Source organism: Canis lupus, chromosome 31 (genome assembly GCF_048164855.1).
Source record: "Canis lupus baileyi chromosome 31, mCanLup2.hap1, whole genome shotgun sequence".
Lineage (NCBI taxonomy): Eukaryota > Metazoa > Chordata > Mammalia > Carnivora > Canidae > Canis > Canis lupus.
In genome coordinates this window covers 3,004,837-3,026,276 of record NC_132868.1, presented here as the reverse complement: position 1 = coordinate 3,026,276, position 21,440 = coordinate 3,004,837, and the positions used below count along the sequence as shown (strand labels likewise).

Sequence of the window (21,440 nt, the reverse complement as noted above, 5' to 3'; positions counted from 1 at the left end):
GCAATTTGTGTGCATATGTGATAAAAAACAATATAGATTGTACAATCCATTAATAAAGATAATATTAAGTATATACAGTTGACCCTTGAACAAATAGCTTTGATCTCTGCAGGTCCACTTACACATGGGTTTTCAACAGAGCAGTACTATAAATGCATTTTCCCTTTCTTATGATTTTCCTAATAACATTTTCTTTTCTCTAGCTTACTTCATTGTGAGACTGTAGTATATAATACATCTAGCGTACACAAAGTGTTAATTGTTTATGTGATTGGTAAGGCTCTTGGTCAACAGTAGACTATTACCAATAAGCTTGTGGGGATCTTCAACTGTAGGGTTGGGGGGTCAGCTCCCCTAATCCCTGCATTGTTCAAGGATCAACTGTATTTTTCACATGCTAGAAATAAATTTTAAAGGAAATCCAATAAACTAGGGAGTTATAGGGGAAAGAGAAACAGAGAACTTTTCATTTTACTTTCCTAATTTAGAAATTTGAAGGGAGATTTATAAAATAAAACAAATGTAAAATTACAGTTATTACTCAACACATATCTAAACCATATACCAATTCTCATCCAATGAGCAAAAATAAAAATGCCCACTTCTTACTTAAAATTGTGAAGTTCTATTTAGTTGTAAACATATTTTTAAGCTAACCACCTCTGTGATAACTAGAGGCTCCTATTCTTCTGTCTTACAAAAATTCTTTCTGATTCCAGTTAATCCAAAGTTATTTTGAGTCACCATAATATAAATCCTCTCAGTTAAAAAATAAAAATATATATATATATTATGCTACACTTGAACTTTCTGAATAGACAGGATATGTCACTTCTATCAGAACTAGGGATTCAGGGCAGCCCGGGTGGCTCAGCGGTTTAGTGCCGCCTTCAGCCCAGGGCCTGATCCTGGAGACCTGGGATCGAGTCCCACATTGGGCTCCCGGCATGGAGCCTGCTTCTCCCTCTGCCTGTGTCTCTGCCTGCCTCCCCCTCTCTCTCTGTGTCTCTCATGAATAAATAAATAAAATCTTAAAAAAAAAGAAGAACTAGGGATTCAGAGAACTGTAGTTAGTGTGTTCATTTTCTCCTTTCCTTTCTAGTGCAACTAAAAAACCTGCCCTTTTGACCACCACTGTCACCCTCAAACATGAGCAATACATCAAAAATCATATTTAGAAAAAGAGAAAGCTTTCTACAGACTGTACTACTGCACCAAGATAAATCCATGCTGGCAGGATGAAACAAAACTATTTTCATTATTCAAATTATATGGGTCCCAAAGTATAATTCTTCTCACTGAAATATTTAGATAACTGAGTCAAAATTGATATGTATTATTGTTTAAAGTGCCTGTAGGTGGCATACAGTCTCTGCCTCTCTTGCTAATAGAAAGCTGTCCTGTCCCACCTCACATCTTAGTTCTTCCTACGTAATAATTAACCACATTTCAATCCTCACAGTCTCCTGTAAAACTTTTACCTTATGATATCACTTGTTTTTTATTTCTGTTATAAACACTATTCCTGATTATTTGGTTTAGGTTTTCTAACCAGGAGGGCCTAGAAACAAACAAACTGGCAAGTAGATGAATCTGCAGTCTTTCAGGTGAAATGCCCCAAGGGGAGAATCACTCAACAGTTCTTTTGTGGCACCATCAGAACTGCTTTTCAAAGAACTGAGTCATAGAGAATCCTGTCACTAGCTCAAAGTCTAAATATATTTTATGAAGAAAAATAGATTTAAGCAAAGGAAGGCTAAGGAATTTTATCCCAATGAAAAAGAAGTGTAGTTTAAGAAATTCACACCATACCGTAGATGTTCTATTAAAATTCCATCAAACTCATATGGTCTTTCTGGTTTCTCCTTCCTTATCTTTGCAGCAAATGCCCTATAACCTACTGTGTGTAAGATGAACTCCACCTGTCGGCGCCCTGTGGGAAGTTACTGGTCTCATGTTTGAGACCTTCTAATTCATCATTGTGCGAGAAACTATGACACATTTAGTGCATCCTTCCTCTGGGGACTTGACAAGGGAGTAGAGAAAGTGACCGGAAAGGTCATTTCCATTTCTTGCTTTTATGGTAAAACATTGAACGTTGGTTGTTTGCTTTCTTGCGAGTATTAGGCAGTTTAACAGGCAGCCATTTTGGTATAGAGAGGGTAATAACTGGCCACTCAATATATAGAGTAAAATATGAAAGCTGGATGTGTCTGTGACAATAGACATCATCTATTTCAAGAATATTGGAGCCTGATAGAGGTTTCATGACTTGCACAATCATGTTAAACTGTTGCCCCAGGTAGAAAGACTAAGCACTAGGAAGGAAAAATAACCAGAAAGAGAGTTTGAATTGCTTTCATAACTCCTGCCATTTCAAAACAAACCGCGGAACAATCCCCATGAATTTACTAGCTTGAGAGCTCTGATGGGAGCTGTAAGTGGAGATTCTGACAAGGAAGAGGAATCACACGTAGAATCACAGAGCAATTACAGGCATTACTAACTTGAAATAGAAAAATTGAGCCCAGCTGCTCTGCACTGACCACTGGGGAAGGATCTGGGTTTCTGTTGTGTACAGCAATTCTTGGCAACTCTCATCGACATCTAATACATGTTTCTATGCCTAGTAATTAAAAACCAACACGTTCCAAGCAGTTGCACAGAGGCTGAGGTCAAAAGACCATGTTAGGACAGCTGAACTAGCTCAGCTGCCTTTCCCGAGGACAATTGGTTTTCATAATTAAGCTTTGAACAGTATAATTCGAAGACGAACTGCCACACTTCCTATGGCCCTTTCTGCTACAGTCAAAATGTCTTATATGGGATTTTCTTGGAACAGAGACAGAGTATCAGCAATATGATCTGGAGCCATGTTGGAAAGGAAGTTAAATTGGAAAATCTATTGTTGTTTTTGTTGTTTTTAATGTGTCTTCCTCCCTCTCTATCCTACCATTTATTGCCAATCTTTACCTTATAAGTGAAATTATGACAGTCACTCCTTACCACCATTATTATCACAAAGCACACACATCTTTCCTATAGCACCTGGTAAATGAATTTAATCAACAACTACACTTACTTAAAAAAAAAAAAAAAACAACTACACTTACTTTGTATTTACCATGTGCCACATACTAGTCATACAATGGTGAGAGGAGTGTGGTCCTTACAGATAGAATAGAGAGCTCACAGTGGGAGAGACGGAGAAGTCAGCATAAAACTACAATGTATAAGCACATATGACATGGCATCTGCAAGGATGAGGGCACATACACATTTTGAATGTCAGAAAGGGTTGCCTGGGAAGAATACATTCAACTCTGAGACCAGAAATCAATGAGTTAGAATTATCTGGGTGAAGCAAGGGTGGATCTCCTCTCAGGCATTTGGAACAGCAGTTGTAAAATGCTGAAGATGAGCAAGAATTGTCATATTCCAGGACTCATCCTGTTATGACTTTTCCCCAGATATCTATCTATATTCCCTGCCTTCACCCCTGTTAAAACACCCCCCCCTCCCCTAGCTTTGGCCATTAGTAATCTCTGTACCCTTCTTCATCTAGACTTCTTGAGGACTTCTCACTTGCAATTAGCCCTTCTTGTTTCATCTATTTGCTTCTCTCTTTAGAATCCTTTAATCCATTATACCCACCATATATTAATTCTTAAAAGGAAAAATGAGAAGAAAAAGAAAACTTCTTTTGACTTCCATGCTAGGGAATTGGATGTTTTATCCCGAGTCTGGACAACCAGAGAAGGGTAGTAAGCAACTAAATATGAATTTAACCCATTGAAAATATCATCCCGGCTACTGTGTGAAGCACTGCTGAGAGGTGAGATGGGATGCGAGAAGATTTATTAGGGGCTTAATACTGGCTGTATCTAGACAATGGCAGTGAGGACAGACATTAGACAGATATAGAGAGTAATAAGCACAACAGGGTGTGGGACTCTGCCAGATGATTGGTTCAGCCTGTTGAACATATTAAATTTGGACATCTGACAAACTTCCAACTATAGTTGCTAGATGTGGGTATCTGGGGTAAAATTGGTTTAGAATTTGAATTATTTGGCCTATGAGGTCTGATCTTTAAATATTGATAGGTTGCACACACACACACACACACACACAAATGTACCACCTTGAAGGCACTGGAAACAAAACTGGGGAGAAAGCTATATGAATTGTATCTATTAGGGTGCTACTGTATATACCAATTTATATGTTTTAAGTTAATTTTTCTTAGTTCTTATTCTTGTTACTAACTTGTCACTACTTTATGCCCCCTGGATTTCCCTAGAATACAATTTCCATGAGTGTAAAATAAAAAGATTTGGATACATCTTCCAGCTCTAAAATTCTAAGTGTTTGATTCTCAGACCAAATTTTTTTAAAGATTTTATTTATTTATTTATTTATTTATTTATTTATTTATTTATTTATGATACAGAGAGAGAGAGAGGGAGGGAGGGAGAAGCAGGCTCCATGCAGGGAGCCCGATGGGGGACTCCATCCCTGGACTTCAGGATCATGCCTTGAGCCAAAGGCAGATGCTCAACAGCTGAGCCACCCGGGTGTCCCTCTCAGACCAAACTTTAAACCCAGAGAGAAAATCCTGTATTTAATTGAAGTAATGTCCCAGCACTCCAACCCGAATTATCTGTCAAACTTGTGATTTAAAATTCCAGGTAAAATTGAGCCTTTATTCACAGGAAGAGAAGAATCAGGCCCCCCTTCTGGCTCATTTTGGATTCACCCAAAAGTAGTCTCTGAGATAAGGTTTTTAGAATATGTCAGTTATTTGGGACATAAAGAAAACACCAAAGGGGGAAAAAGCAAAATCAGACAAAGGAGAGAGCCAACAGAGTAGATCTTTTAAAGCCAGCTCTGTGGTTTACTGGAACTTAATCCCACTGAAGAAACTATAGGAGACCAGAGCCATCCCATGTGGATAGTGAGAGAGCTAGGACAGTCATGCCCCATCTCTTGTGCATCATTGCTTGAAGGCTGTGCTTATGGTACATCCACCCAGATGCAGGCAAGCCAAAGTGTTCTTCCACAGCCACAGAAAGTCTTCAGACAAAAAGAAGCAGGTAAGGGAAGTCAGAAAGTAGCAGTCACAAAGTGTGGGGATACAGGTAAAGCCCAGCTGTTACCTGCTCAATTATATTAGCAGGAAAAGTCTAAAGCAAAGTGTTCACAGCCCAGAACCCTAAGAACTCTGTGTCCTGAAGAAACTGCAGGGTGGTTCCTATAAATCGGAGACACCAAGATTGGCTAACATGTTCTCTACCTTTCACAGTCCTGTGATTTATATATATATATATATATATATATATATATATATATCTATCTTAATATTTACCTTTACCTTTCCACAAATAGGAATGGAGAGATCTGAATAGTAATTAAGATAAAAAAAAAAGAACTATTATGACCAATGTAGAAGAGAAAATAAGAGTTGTTTGAATGATTCACAAATTTGCCAGATATATTATCAGTGCTACACACCTTTATTTCTTGATAATTTGTTGATGAAAACATACTGGGATATAAATATGCATTTGTTTCAAATTTACCTAACCTGGATAAAAACCTGGCACACTAATTAGAAATGTCACTTTTACTTCCCTAAATTGTAAAGTTCATTTAGTCATTAAGAGAGGAAAAAATGTTCCTGCTAATCTGAAAATGAAAAAAAAAAATTCAAGTTCATTAGTAATTTTGTTGTCAGTAGGAAAAATATTTTCTTATATATTTAGGATAAAGTAAATATTTTCAATTATTTTCTCAAATCTCTTAGAGTCTTCAGGATAAATTATATTTGGTCCTTTTTTGAAAATAGGAAATAAAGGATAGGGGTGCGTGGATGGCTCACGGCATGATCCCAGGGTCCTGGGATCGAGTCCCACATCGGGCTCCCTGCAGGAAGCCTGCTTCTCCCTCTGCCTGTGTCTTTGCCTCTTTCTATGTCTCTCATAAATAAATAAATAAAATCTTTTTAAAAAGGGAAATAAATGACAAACTCTATCTTGTTTTGTTTTGAATGTCACCGTTATTTTTTCTTTCTTTAAATATAGTTACATAACAAAGTCATCTCTCTAACAATTCTTTTCAATGAATGAAGTGAAAGATTCTCATTTTTGTCCATGTCCTGAGTACCTAACCTAGTGCCTTATGAATGGAACTCAAAAATGTTTATTAAAATAATGTTAATATTTCAACATTTTTCTCAGTTTGAACTCTCTAAAGTTCATATCTTGTATAGTCTCTGGTACAAAGGCATGACTGACAGCAATGTCTCATCTCTGGGAGCCCAGTAATCACTTGTACATGTATAACTGAGGAAGGGGAAATCCGTTACATAACTCTCATATAGAACAGGGGCTGGCAAGCTAACACATCTGTCCAGTGTATCAAATAACTGTACCTGATGACCATGTCTTGTCCTACTGCTGATCAGCGTCCTTGTAACATTCTTTAAAAGCCTTTGGTTTAAAAAAATTAATACAAAATGAATAAAAGCCCTTGATTTTGTTACTATAGCAAGTTAAATGATGTTATCACTACCCTCTCTCCCCCCAAAAATATGTCCACTCAGAATCCATGAATGTGCAAAAAGGATCTTTATAGATATTAAATTTTAAAACCCCAGATAAAATCATTTGGATTATCTACAATAGCAAGTGTCCTCATAAGAGAAAAGAGAAGAGAAACACACAGAGGAAAAGTCCATGTAAAGACAGAGGCAGAGTTATGTAGCCACAAGCCAAGGAACACTGAACTACCAAAGCTAAGAAGGACAAGGAAAGATTCATCCCCAGAGCCTTGGAGGAAGTGTAACCCTTCCAATCCCTTGATTTCAGACTTCTGGTCTCCAGAATCCTGAGGGAATAAATTTTTGTTGTGTTAAACTACCAAGTTTGTGGTCATTTGTTAGGGTAGCCACAGGAAATGAGCACAGGCATTATCTTTCCTATAAAAAGCTATTTTCAGTTTCACAAGTGACCTTTTGACAGGATTTTCCATTTCCATATCCCTTGAAAGCTATGGAAGGTGGTTACTGTGATGCTGGCTTTGACCTTTTCAGTTTGAGTAAATATGGCAACATGACCAGTGTTCCCTACATCTGTTTTCCTTGAATCCTTACCACAGAGTATCTCACTTCCCTGTCTACTTTCAGCAAAGCACATCCATTTGGCTGGATCTACTGAAAGAAATAGGACAGAAGGGAGGTACCAGGCAGGATATGATTCCCCATGTTCATTTTTATTGTTCTGATGACCAAGATTCTTGATCAGCTTGGGCTATTATAACAGAACACTAGACTGGCTGGCTCAAACAAATATTTATTTCTCACAGTTTTGGCAGCTGGAAAGTCCAAGATCAGAGTGCCAGCATGATCACATTCTTGGTGAGGATGTTCTTCCTGCTTTGATGACAGTTACTATCTTGCTATGTCCTAACATGACATAGAAAGGAAACTCTGGTCTCTCTTCCTCTTCTTACAAGGGCGTTAATCCCATCAGTAGGGGTCTGTTCCTCATGACTTCATCTAAACCCAGCTATTCACAAAGCCCATTCTTCCAAATACCACTATGTTGTGGGTTAGAGCTTCCACATTTAAATTTGGAGGGAGTCACAAACAATCTATAACATTGGGTATCACTATGTCTATGGCTATAGATAATTTCTTTAGGCCACTAATGGACTTGATATGAGTAAGGAATAAATTCTACTATATCTATACAGATTATTGTGACGCTTGTTACCATAGTATAAACTATATACTAAGAAAGTATATAAATATAGAATTAAGACAGTGGTTTTTGTTTGTTTTGGTTTGGTTTTTAGTAAGAATTCTGCTTATAATCCAAGAGGTGTTGCCTTAAAATGAATTCCTAGGATTACAACTGTGTTGATCTACAGACCGACTTTCCCCTAGGTATAAAGGAACTGAACGAACATGCATTGCCACAGGAAGTGACCCAGGATACACATAATTTCCCTTAAAAATCACAAATCACTAAGTAACATATCATATTTTACATATAAAACTATAAAATGTGGAGAAGTTTAAACAAAAGCAAATAATCAGTTGTTACCTGGGACCTGAAAATTTAGTACTTTATAAATGTTTTTATCATTTGGTTTAATTTTTGGTCACCAGATTATATTTTAGAGAACATATAACAGAAAACCTTATCCACATTCTAATCCCTGGATTCTGTGAATATGTTACTTTATGTGGCAAAAGAGATATTGGATATGTGAATAAGCAAGAATCCTGAGAAGGGAGATCATCCTGGATTATCTGGTGGCCCAATGTGACCCCAGCAATGCTTATAAAAGGGAGAAAAGAGCCCAGAAAGAAAAAAAAAAAATATGCTCGGCTGCTGGTTTTGAGGATAGAGGGAAAGGCCACAACCCAAGGAGGGCATGTGGCCTCAAGAAGCCAGAAAAGGGAAGAAAATCCCTTTCTCCACTAATGCACCCAGAAAGGACTCAGTTCAGCCAACACCTCAATTTTAGACTAGTAAAACTATTGTTTAGTTATTGTTTAGTCTTAAAAAGTCTAAAATTTTGCCTATCCTTACCTTCTGAGAAGTTTGGTATTTCAGTTTGCTCTGTGTATGTAAAATGTTTTAGGAATTTTCTCTTTAAAATCCTTCAACTGGGACACCTGGGTAGCTCAGTGGTTGAGCATCTGCCTTTGTCTCAGGTCTTGATCCCAAGGTCCTAGGATTGAGTCCCACATTGGGTTCCCCACAGGGAGCCTGTGTCTCCCTCTGCCTATGTGTCTGCCCTCTCTCTCTCTCATGAACAAATAAATAAAATATTTAAAAAATAAATAAAATAATAAAATCCTTCAACTGACAGCCTGTAGTTAAAGCTTGTGCATTATAGAAACATTAACTCTAAGATGGTATAAATTCCACATATCTCACGATATGAAAGAGAATTGGATTTCCACTAATCTCACTCTGTTCCATATGCATAGATTTCCTATAATTTTCCCATTCAAAGCAGTAAAAAAAGGGGCAGGCAGAGAAATACTGGGCCATATATACCTGGGAGGACAAAGCTAATTTAATACTGTGAAAAAGATTCCACTGATAACAGTCCTTCATTTTAACTAACTTTCCCCATCCTTACAGGAAATATATACATAAAAAAAGAATAGGTCTTCTTGTGTGTTTTGATGTTTGATTATTATTTTTAAATATTGCTTTTTAGCAAAAGCTAAGTTTGTGATATTGTGAAAATTCCAGATATCACTGACAATGTATAGGAATTATCTTATCAGATATAAAAAGTATAAAAGTACCACTCTGATCATCTGCAGTTATCCTGACAAAAAACCTAATCTCTGCTGAAATAAAAAGAAGTTCCTTAATCACCCTGTCATGTATATTAAGGAGTCACCACCAACTAGACCCACCAGGATGCTGTCAGAGCTGAGCCTCTGGTGGTATTTCTGGCAGGCTCTGATATTACAAAATGCCAGGATGAATGCCACTTCATTGTTTGGTCTCCCAGGATGCAGACATTTTGACCTAAGAGCATGGAGAATATTATTGTATCATTTTTTATTTCAACATTAATTTCAGTATTATCTAATGCTTTTTTAAAGTAGAGACTCCAAAAATTAATCAAGTTAATCAGAAGATAGTTTTCAAAACTACCTAGTAAAGTTTTTTCATTTAATGACACGGCATTATATTAAAAAAATAAAGGTGCACATGAATCATTTCATTTCTTAATCACATTTATAAATTTTAGAAATTTTTGTGTTATGATTGACAATATATATTGTTGTTCAGACACATGCAGATGAACATTTGCACTTTTAGGTGCCACTGATTTTTTAAAAATATTTTATTTACACATGCATGGGGGAGGGGAAGAAGGACAGAAGGACAGGAGAAAGAGAATCCCAAGCAGACTCCCTGCTGAGTCGGGAGGCCAACACAGGCCTCAATCCCACAATCCTGAGATCATGACCTGAGCTGAAACCAAAAGTCAGACACTTTACTGACTGAGTTACCCAGGTGTCCCTAGCTGTCGTTAATTTTTGGATTGACCTCCTAAAATCAAATTTTAACAAATTATGAAAATCAATAATTAGAGAAGTGCTACAAACCATGCCTCACCTGACTTTGTAAATAAGAAAAGAGACCTCACATAAGTATAGGAATTATAAACCACAATAAATGTTCGACAAGAGTCATTAAAATAGGAGTTTAGGGTTAGTTCTAAATAATTTCCCATCATTCCCACAGTTGTCTCAAATTTTTGGATTATAGGCCATCTCAAATTGGTAAATAAGCTATGTAACAATAGCTGTATCAGAAATCAACTAATTTGATTATTTCCTTATCAATGTATATAATAAAGTTTAGATACCTCTTTAGTTAACTTTATCAGAAGTATAAGTAACTTAACAAAAATATGCAATAGCATTTGAAAAACCACATAAAGTGTTTTATCAAAGCAAATTATATATTAAGCAAATTATATATAGATGTAGATAGATATAATTTGATTTACTGAGACCTAAGACAATCTGAATTGTTTAAGCCTACCCACAGAAGTCGCAAATAAAAGCACAAATCACTTTAATAACTGATGAATTGCTTATCATTTCTTTTTATTTTCCAATACAAACAATAAATGACAAGTAAACATGAATCTCTGTCCAATCATAATAAAAACACTTCTATCTATATCAGCTTCTTTGCTCACTCTTAAGCAAAGATCATATTCTGGATGCTAAATTTATTAAAAAGTTCCCAAAGTACCTTACCTGACATTGGGCATGAGTACATACCTATATATACTAGATCACAGTAGCCTAGGATACTTTTCTCTGGGGAATATCCAATGATGTTGAAGAGAAAGAAGTATGGTCCTTTATACTGAGGGTTCAAAAAGTGTGTATTCCAGCATAAAGAGTCTTTACTTATGAAGACATTTTAAAAGGTTCATTTCATTTCTACAGCCTATAGAGAACACTAATTCAGTGGAAGGAACACAGTTCCCAAACAGAATGAGAATAAAACTCGCCAATTTATTGAAACACAAGGTGACTATGTCTGGAAGTTGTTCTGGAGTTAACCAGAAATTAAGAGTCTGTGATTAGTAATGAGAATCCTGGGGCTAGAACCTGGCATCATATTATAGAAATCTGAGACAGAACAATGTAGCACACCCACGAGTATATTCGGCACTGGAAAGCCAACTTTATTTCAGACCAAGATCTCTTTACCTAGCCAAAATGATTGTCAGCACAAGCTATTTAAGGAGACAAACAGGGGAGACATTTTTTTAAAAGCTGAACATTATACATAGCATTGTTTCTCAGCACTTTTATTTGCCTTCTTTGTGATAAATTAGACATCTCAGCCCTCCTCCAGCAATGCCTGGATATTCTGATAACTCTAATGAAGACTGCAGTTACAACTTACTACTTTGTGTCTTCCAGTCAGACAAGAATTTCTGTAGAGCCTTATTTTCCATTGTTTATACTATTAAAATTATTACTTCTAGGTTTTCCAAATACAAAGTTATATTTAACATGCTTTCAGAAATTTAAAATGTCCTTCTTCACCACTGACCTACTGCCCAATAAACATTGAGCTCTTTAGACATATAATTTCCTATCCAAACTCTTACCTTCAGCACATAGTGTAATACCTGGTCCTCAAAAATGTTTGATCCAAGTAAGTAAATAAGATTATGGGACACCTGGGTGGCTCAGCAGTTAAGCATCTGCCTTCGGCTCAGGGTGTGATCATGGAGACCTGGGATCGAGTCCCACATCAGGCTCCCTGCATGGAGCCTGCTTCTCCCTCTGCCTGTGTCTCTGCCTCTCTATCTCCCTGTGTCCCCCATGAATAAATAAATAAAATCTTTAAAAATAAAAATAAAGACTAGAAAGAACAGGCCAGAAGATGTGTTTTCCTTCCAGCTTTGTGACTAATTACTTACATGAAACTGGCCTGTTTGCCCTTTAAAAACTGAGTGGATTGCACCAGAAATCTGTAAGATCTCTTTTACCAAGAACATTCCATGAGCTTATAACCATTATTCATGATTACAATTCTGTGTGAAGCATACCGCTTTAGAGATGGGAAAATGCATATTTCGATAAATGTATTAAGTTTAGAAGAAAATCTATAAAAATTAAAAATTCTAGTTACACACAGCAGATATGCCATAGATATTTATATTCTTACTCTCAAAACTTTTCTAAAATGATAGTCAAGAAGTTACAGTACGTATATCCTCAAAAATAGAAAGAATGGCAGCAAAAATACCAGTGGACAAAAGATTTCAGCAAATATTTGAAATTTACTGATAAAATGGTAAATTTTTCAGAGATAAGAATTCTAAAGTACATTCAGAGGCCAGAACTGAAGTGAGGTAAGCTAATTTGCCTTTTGAAAGCTTTCAGTTCCAAGCAAAGTATAGATGTTATGAGTCTGAAGACAGGAGAACTGATAGAAAATTTTCTAACAGAGAAATTAGACTTACCAGTCCTTATCTAGAAATTGCTGTTTGAAAAATTGAGAAAACTAATAAAGATTAAATAAATAAAAAATGCAAAATACTTACATTCCATGCATGTCATGGTACACATCAGTTGAAGAGAGGCAAATCAAGAAAATTAAATATTGATAATCTAGCAAACAAGAGATCTAACAAAGCAAAGTGGCATAGAAGACATTCAGGACAACAACTTTAGAGCATTCCTAAAAAGAACCCAGTCTAGATGTAAATAGGAGGGCAGAGAGTTCCCAGAAGAAGGTCTCCAGAGGGAAAATCTGCTATGTTTGAATATATGTGTGAAAAAAAACATAAATACATAAATAGGCCTATGACAAATTTTATATGAAATAAATAAAAATAGATACATAGAAAACTAAAAAAAATTAAAAAGAAATTTTGTCAAAAAATGAAAATATTGAACAAGAAAGTAAATATAATCATAGCATACAACTTCTGTTGTTGGAATATATATCATGATTATTCTAGGAGCATAACAGCAAAACATGATGTTTCTTGACTTTATAATTAAAAAAAAAAAACAATCAAAAGCTAAGAAGCATTCGGCTGATATCATTCACTGAAATGGAATGTCATGGTCCTTTAAGGACCACATGCCCAAATCCTAAGAATTGAAAGAATTTAGGAATACTGCTCCAACCCTTTTACCAAAAGACACAGAAGGATAGACTTTCAAAAAAGAGATCAAGAAAGGGCTTTTGGGGGCACCTGGGTGGCTCAGCCAGTTAAGCATCTACCTTTGGCTCTGGTCATGGTCCCAGGGTCCTGGGATGGAGCCCCGCATTGCTCCCTGCTCAGCACAGCACCTGCTTCTCCCTCTGCCTCTGTCCCTCCCCCAGCTCATGCTCTCTCTCTCTCTCTCTCTCTCTAATATAGATAAACTCTTTAAAAAGAAAAAAAAAGAGCAAGAGAGAGAGAGAAAGAAAGGGCTTTGCAATAGGAACAGGCTGAAGTACAAGCTGCCTGGCAACCTATTCTATAAGACTGCATGGATCTGATGTTGCTAGATGCATCAGTCAAGGATAAAGCAGCTTTATATAACCTCCGGAAAGCCCGGACAGTAGAGATGCAGCACAGATGCTTCTAGCTCTGGGTCAAGACCAGGCCTCCTGCATCAGAGAACTATCCTCTGTTTGCAAAACACAGCACAAAGCAACCGAGAGCTCTTCCTCAAAAGGAGAATATTATTTGCAAAAGAATAGTATAACTTTACTGTAAAATCCTGAATGTCCCCAAATCTCCATAGAACATCCCTACCTGGCACATATATTTCAAACTCCATTTAATCTGGGTCCTGTGGTCAAAGTGGCAGAGCAACTTGCATGACAGGTTAGGACAACTGCAGATCCTTCTCTTGCACTGGAACTCACAAAAATTGTCAGCTTTTTACATTGTTTAGCAAACAGATCAAAGCAGCATACCACATGAGGAATATACTGCCTATAACTTCTAGAGCCCTATTTATGTAATGTACATCTTTCCTGCTTTTAGGACAGACAAGATACAATGACTTATCTTTCATCTTGCCTCTGAATCCGATACAATGATTTGGTCAACATACTTGAACCACTGGAACTTTCAAAATTTAATTAAGGAACAGGACTCTGAATTTTCAAGGGATGTGTTTCCTATCCTCTGGAACAAATGTCATATAAAAGCAGTTAAAATAACTTTTTCCTGACCAGCAGGTGCAATTGCATGATATAATCAACATAGTGGATTAGCACAATATTTTATGAGACAATAGGGGTCCTTGCAGACTAGCTAATGACAGAAGGCTAGAAGTTGGAATAGCTACAAGGTAGAAAAGTAAATGGCCAGAAAATTGAAAGCCCGCTCTTGTTGGTGGGCTTTACTAAAAGGTATAAAGGAAAAAAAAAAAGAGTTCTCCAGATCAATAATTGCATCCTAGGTAACAAGAACTAGTTACTTTTTGTTGACTTGCTCTAGTAGAGAAAACACATCTACAGCATTTGCGATTGAATTCCCTGAATGATAAAGTTGGTGATAACCTACTGTCACTCTAAGGTCCATATCTTTTTTGCACAGACCAGATGGGTTATTAGAATAATAATGTGTCACAAATCACTCTCCCTGCATCCTTCAGGTCCTTGAAAGTGACACTAATCTCTGCAGACCCTCTAGGAATGCAGTATTGCTCTTGGTTAACTAGTTTTCTAGGTAGAGACCGATCTACCAGTTTTCATTAAACTGGTTCCACTATAATAGTTCTGACTCTACTTGTCAGAGAACCAACATGAGACTTCTGCTTTTTGCTGGGTGTGTTCATACTAAACTATGCACTAAGGAACTAGAAAAATAACCATTGGAGGTGTTCAGGGATCAAATTTGCCCACCGTAAGGTGAATCTCAAAAAACAGTCTATTATATACTTGGCCCTCTATACCTCTAGCCCAACTGGCTGACCACTGTGGACACTTTAGGAACAGAACCAATATAAAGTCAATTTTAAGTACCTCAAAAATTGGGGGAGTATATTCCTCCCCTCACTTCACAGCCACCTAGCAGGTAACTCAATTTTGAAGATAGGAGGTTGAAATTTCCTAAGTGGATCGCTGAGAGTGATGGGAAATTATGCCACTCCTAATTCTATACCTAGGTGTTCAGACCCACATATTCTATCTTTAATGGACCCAGCTTGATATAATAGTTTTTGATATAGGACTTGTACTGCATCTTGGAAGATGGCAACCTGCCATGTAAGGTTATCTCCTTCAACTTTTTACCTCAACAATGCCTTCAAAAACGTACTGTATTTCTAGCAGTTTTTGGATGGTATAGTATAACCAGTGGATTCTATGGCCCTGTGTCCATTGCCCATCCTCTGTGAAGTTTAGTGCACCTCTTGGTTTAAGGCAATATTACCCACTATCCTGTGCCAATGGATCACCCTTTATAAGCCCTTGTACAGTGGCATGGACAGAAAAGGCAAGCTGATAGCTGGAAACGTGTTGATTCTAGTAAAGATTAAAGGCTGCTGCTTCCAGGATAGAAGAAGCATAACAACACAGTGTAATCAATTTACCTCCAGTGGCTGGTAGTATGATGGCAGGGTTTCAGCCTTGGTCTCTGTTGTTGGCAGGTTACATAGGTCAGGGAGCAGTAGTTGTGCCTGAGATTCTTTGAGAGATAAAAGTGTTTTGACAATAGAAGGCATAATGTTAATAAACTGAAATAATCTGGGCAGTGATCATTCAAATGATCATTTTGGTCATTCAAAACCCAGTAAATCTAGTATCCAGGGCTTCCAGAAGTCCTGCTTTGCTATTTAGAAAGGGGATTTGTGGGTAAAATTTGAGAGGCATATGTACTATCATGCTCACATTTGGCATTCTTGGTTTCTGAAGCCTCCCTACATCAACTGTCTCAATGCATTCCTTTGCCCTGAAATTGGCTTTGGCTAAAAGGGATCCCAAGACAAAATCAGAGAAGGAGAATAAGCTTGGAATTTTTATCCTCCCAGCTCCCCACATGTAGGTTCCATAAAGAACTCTCTCCTTTCAGGTCATAGAAACCAATCATCTCACTCTTTCTGCCTTGAGTAGCAACAGCCCCTGTATTCCTAGTACTTTGTTGGGTTCATGATCTTGTGGGTTAGCTCACTCAAATCTATGTCGATGGTGCATTTATTAAACTGTCTTCAAAATATCCTAATTTGTGTGTGCCATCTTTTTTTCTGCAGGACTTCTAGGTGACATACATATGGGAAAAATAGGGGTGGTGGATTTTAATGAAAGTGAAAAAAATGGACATCAAGGGGTTCTTTTCAAGTGACCAAGAAAATGAATAAAAAGTTCCCAGTAAAAATGTTTTGTTGATACTGAAGCAAGAACCTAAGCAAGTGATAAATCCCAACAGATGCAATTAACAGATAATATGTAATCTCTTCTTAAAAAGACTTTAAGATTTGAAGCTCCAAGAACACTAAATTAAAGTTAGATATAATCTACTTTAACTGATATTGTTAAACTAATTGTGTATATTCATACCAGAACAATGACTCAATTAATTTTCAAGTATAAATCTATACCATCCTCTGCCTCATGCCAAATACTTTCACTCCTGTCTTCATTTAATCCACATCCATCTTATGCTGTGTCAGTTATTTATTGTCACAATAATGGTAGAGAACCAACAATACAAAACATCACTGGCTTACACAATGGTGGTTCATTACTAATGGGTATAGTGTCAGCTGCAAGGTCAAGTAGTTCCACTCATCTTGGCTGGGTTTACTCACTGACAGTTGGCTGGCTCCTAGGTGACTCAGTCTGCCCCAAGTGCTACATCACCCTCCAGCAGGATAACCACGGCAACTTCTCATGGCAAGAGAAGTGCAAGAGCGTTCTTGGAGCCTTGATTTGGAGCTTTGATCCCTTCAATCATCCGCTACTTAGCCAAACAATGTACGAGGCCAGCCCAGATATAAGAGGTGGGAAACTGGTCTCCATTTCTTTAGTGAGATGAGAAGCAACTTGAGATGTCAGAGAAGGAAAAGTGGGCAGAAGCCCTTAGTTCATTCAGTCTGCCCTGTGTGCCTTTTCCACACCCAAGTCACCATAAAAGGACGCTGTGCATGTCTTTTCACTGTCCACAACTCATGCCTTCAAGATAATCATTTCCATTATAGGTGGTTCAAACCGTAGGTCCTTCTGATTGCAAGGAACAGAGATCATGACCAGAACATCAAGATATAGGAGTTTACATTAGTGGGAGCCTGGGAAGAAGTGAGCCACTGGCCTCAGGAAGGTCAGGGTCTGTATGCCAGATACTGGACCGTGGGCTTTGTTCTCAGGTAGCCAAAGGCTTGATCAACTCTCCAAATCTTGCCTTCCTGCTAAGATCATGACTACCCTCTCTTCATCAATAAAATGTACTTCCCTTCCCCTCGATCCCACGTGCCCCTCTGCTACTCAGTAGCCTTGATGGAGCAGAGAAGAACTTGGAGGAGTTGTCCTGAGCAGGGTGGTAAGAGTGTTAAGTTTTTTTAGTAACTAGACGGAAATGAGACCGCCAAGGCAAGCGAGGGTCCAAGAACAGATTTTATTGCAGGCACCCTCGGGCGAGGTTCCACGACTCACGGGGGAAAGAGAGTGAGTCGAGGAAGTCGCCCCAAGACAAGGTGGTAGGGGGTTTACATAACGTTGTAAGGCAGAACGGTTTCCTATTGGTTGGCTCATATGCAAAGGAAGGATTGCAATCCAACCAGTCAGAGTGACCCTCACTATGCAAAGGAAGGATTGCAATTCGACCAGTCAAAGGTGACTTCCTCCTCTGGGGTTTGAAGGGCATTGGGTTCGGTTGAGGAAGTCCAAAGGAGAGGTGTAAGGGTCTGCTCAAGCTGTCATCCCAAGTGGAGGTGGTGACAGGAACTTCAGCCATTTTGGCGTATCCGCCATCTTGAGGAGTTTCCCTTCCCGCCTGGCCCCAACAAAGAGGACACATTGTGAGACAGCAGTCAGGTGTGGCAGGAGTCCTGAAAGTATCTCCAGTTATAATGCACATGCTTTCCCCATTATTAAAATTTTCATCATGAAGATTGCTTTCTCCTTTTTATGACTCAAAAACTGCTGTGTGAAATGAGCCATACAAAGAGGAAATATAAATTCCTGTTGCATCTATACATGATGAGAAAATGTTCTTTCTCTACTAAATTGTACTTACTACAACAATAGCAGCCATAATGATAATGTTTACATTTTCTCGGTGATTTACAATTTTCTTAATACTGCCACATGTTTGTTTTATATTTCATTACTTTTTCTAGCTGCAATTCTTCTGTTGCCTGTCCATGCGCTTTTTGGCATCTCTTTGCCCACAGTTTCCAGTATGACATCTCAGTCAAACCTCCGTAGACTGAAGAACCCTGAAGAAAGTCAGCCCCATGTTGGCCATCCCAAAGTGGGAAAGTTCTGGGGTGGATTTAGGGAGGTTTGAGGCTGAGGCAGAGACTTTCGTGCTTGCATTTATTATGAATCACAAACATTATTTGTTAATGTGAGTAGGATATTTGTTAAAGATTAACTTGTCAGCTCACCTCTGCCCAAGAGTCTAAGAATGTAGGCCAGGAAGTCTGAAATCTAGTGAGTTTCCCTGGTGATTATTTTTTTTTTTTTTAAGAATTTCTTTTTAAGTAATCTCTATACCACACATGGGACTCCAACTCATGACCCCAAGACCAAGAAACGCATGCTCCAAACCAGCCAGGCGCTTTTCCCTGGTGATTCCGACAACACTTCCTATCCTAGATGACTCAACACTATTTGTGTAAACTGGGTGAAGGTGAAGTTTTTTCCAGGCCACTACATACTTAATGGTGTAACTAGCCACAAAGGATAGTCACTACTTATCTAGGCCCTTAGTAAGTACATCAAAACATCTGAGATGAAAATTGACTTCCGTCCCCCTGTGTTTCAAAGCACACGAAATTTTGTTTTATTTAAAAGAGAATCTTGGACAATATACTTCATTATATCTGCACTTAACTACAAATTTGAATTGACTTCTTAGCTTATTATTTCTATTTAAGGATGAAATCTAAAAACCATCAGATTTAGTGGGAATGCTTCTCTCACAAAGTTCTTCAGAAGAAGAAACTGAACATCCCCTGGGCATCTAGTCCATGGGAGCTACTTTGACAAACACCATCTCATGGTACAAAATGCTACCGGAATGGAGTGGGCAGGGGGTTGAACTCTGTAGTCACCTGCCTGGCTTCACATCACCTCTACCAGTTTAGACCTGTGTCCCTAGGCAAGTTACTTAATTTTCTGCTTCAATCTTGTTATCTATGAAGGAGGCATTTAATAATAGGACCAAGCTCAAAGGGCACTTAATGTGGCTGAAGGGAATTCAGATGAGCAAAACTCATGGAGTTCACACGTAGGAAGTGAGTCAAAGCAAAGTAAATATAAGCTATTATTATTCTTTTATAATTGCAAGCTCCATTCTTAAAGAGCTCTCTTAATGTTAGTTAAAATTAAATTGACTTATTATTTGGTGTAATTAAGGATGACAGAAAATACTAACATGTGCTAAATTGGTTTAAGGCTATATTTAAAAATAAAGTTTTATTATTATGTCATTATACTTTACCCTTGGCTGAGTGGAAAATGCGATACTACGATCGAGCTGCCCTCGCCAGATCCCACCTCATGGCATGGACTCCTCAAAGATCAAGCCATAAATCCTGAAAACAAATGACACTTTTAGAATTCTATAATTAAATTATGTTATTCCTTGATACAGAGAGGCTTACCTTCTGTTGAAAGATTTTTAAGATTAACTTCTTCACAGCCTGGTTTCTCACCACAAGATAAGTCCCAGGTGAGAGCTATTTTGCATTTTAATTAGAGGCCTCCAAACCTTCCACACAGCATTTGGAGAACTCTGACCCCGCACTAGTAAAGGGCCAGCAATAGGGAAAGTGAACGGCCCTCCTTTGTCTCCATTTGTTGCAACCTTCATGGAGGAAGGGGACAGAGCTCTGATGAATTCTGTGCCATCGAGTTTCAGCAATCCCGTGACATATTGGAATGCTTCTCTTTTATGATTTCAGCTTCCCTCTTGCACTTCCTTTACACACTCCTCCAATGGAAAGCTAACCTTTGCGCTTTTATAGACTGATACTGCTCCAGTCAAAGCCAAGTTGGCAATCAAAGGCTAGGGTGGCATTTGAAAGGAAGATCATCCCAATGGCGCTCACAGTAAGAGTCCTCTGAAGCCCTAAGCATATCTTTTGAAACCAGCCTGCTCTGCATATCATTTGTCACTAAAATGCTAATACTGGTAGTTGCTCAAATTGTATTCCTATTCTCTGGAGGCTTATGTATGCTGTCATCACGCTGTTCATAGACCTGATTTTCAGACTGTTGGACAAAGTACAGGGCCTTTATTTATTCTGGTTTTATAGCCACTCAATCTACTCTAGGGCTGTTTTTCTGACTGATGTATGATATGCAGCCAGAAGGGGATTACTCATAATGACTTTTAACCCAAAATACCTAATATGTTAATGTTAAACACATTGGCTGTATGATTGGATAATATGTTCTACATTCTGTGTGGAGATGAGACTACTTGTTAGTAAACTCACAACCTCTGTGGCTTTTAGATATATAGGAGAGTTTTGATTATTCTGATTTTCAAATTTGATAGAATCTGATCAAATCACCTCTCTATTTTCTCCTTGCTGTTGGACACACAGCTGACTATGAAGCCATAGCATTCAATGCTACTTTTATGAGCCTTGTTGCTGTTAAGTCCTGATGTGGGCAACAAAGGCAAAAGAAAATGTAGATAAAATTAAAGGTCCTTATAACCTGCAGACCACTGACAAATGCTTGAGGCAGGCAGAGTATAATGTTCCTCCAGGATATTCCCAACTGTTTTAAGCTTAATGCTTTCCTAGAAGGCAAAACAATCTTAGCTTGACAATAGCCAGACCTCCAGTATCCTGTGAGTCTTCTTTAGCATGTGAAAATCCTTTTGGAACTTCTTTGTCTTGACTTGCCCCAACCCCAAAGTATATAATCAGTTGCTCCTCACATCCCCACAGCAACTCTTCCTGCCCACAGGGTCCCGTCCTCTTGTTTTAATAAAATCACCATTTTGCGCCAAGGAAGTCTCAAGGATTCTTTCTTGGCCTTGAGCTTCATACTCCAACACCACTCCAAACCACATCAAGTCCTAACTGATGGGGGGACACAGGGCTAGCTGAGGACAAGGCACTAGCTTGGGCCAGCACATTGACAAATCCTTGAAGCAGGAAGAGTAACATTCCTCTAGAGACTCAACTGCATAAATGTTCCTACTTCGCTAAGGGCAGAAGGCAATCTTAGCCCGGC

At 38.1% G+C, this 21,440-nt stretch overlaps 1 long non-coding RNA gene across 1 annotated transcript in view; it reads right to left on the bottom strand.

Annotated features, from left to right (window-relative positions):
• LOC140621896 (uncharacterized) overlaps positions 1 to 20,318 on the bottom strand; it is a 37,517-nt gene extending 17,199 nt beyond the window's left edge. The window contains exons 1-3 of the long non-coding RNA XR_012021612.1: positions 19,853 to 20,318; positions 19,690 to 19,783; positions 15,620 to 15,714 (exon numbers count right to left, since the gene is read on the bottom strand). This is a non-coding gene — a long non-coding RNA (uncharacterized lncRNA). The remainder of the gene's footprint in view (positions 1 to 15,619; positions 15,715 to 19,689; positions 19,784 to 19,852) is intronic.
• Between the last annotated feature and the right edge of the window lie 1,122 nt (positions 20,319 to 21,440).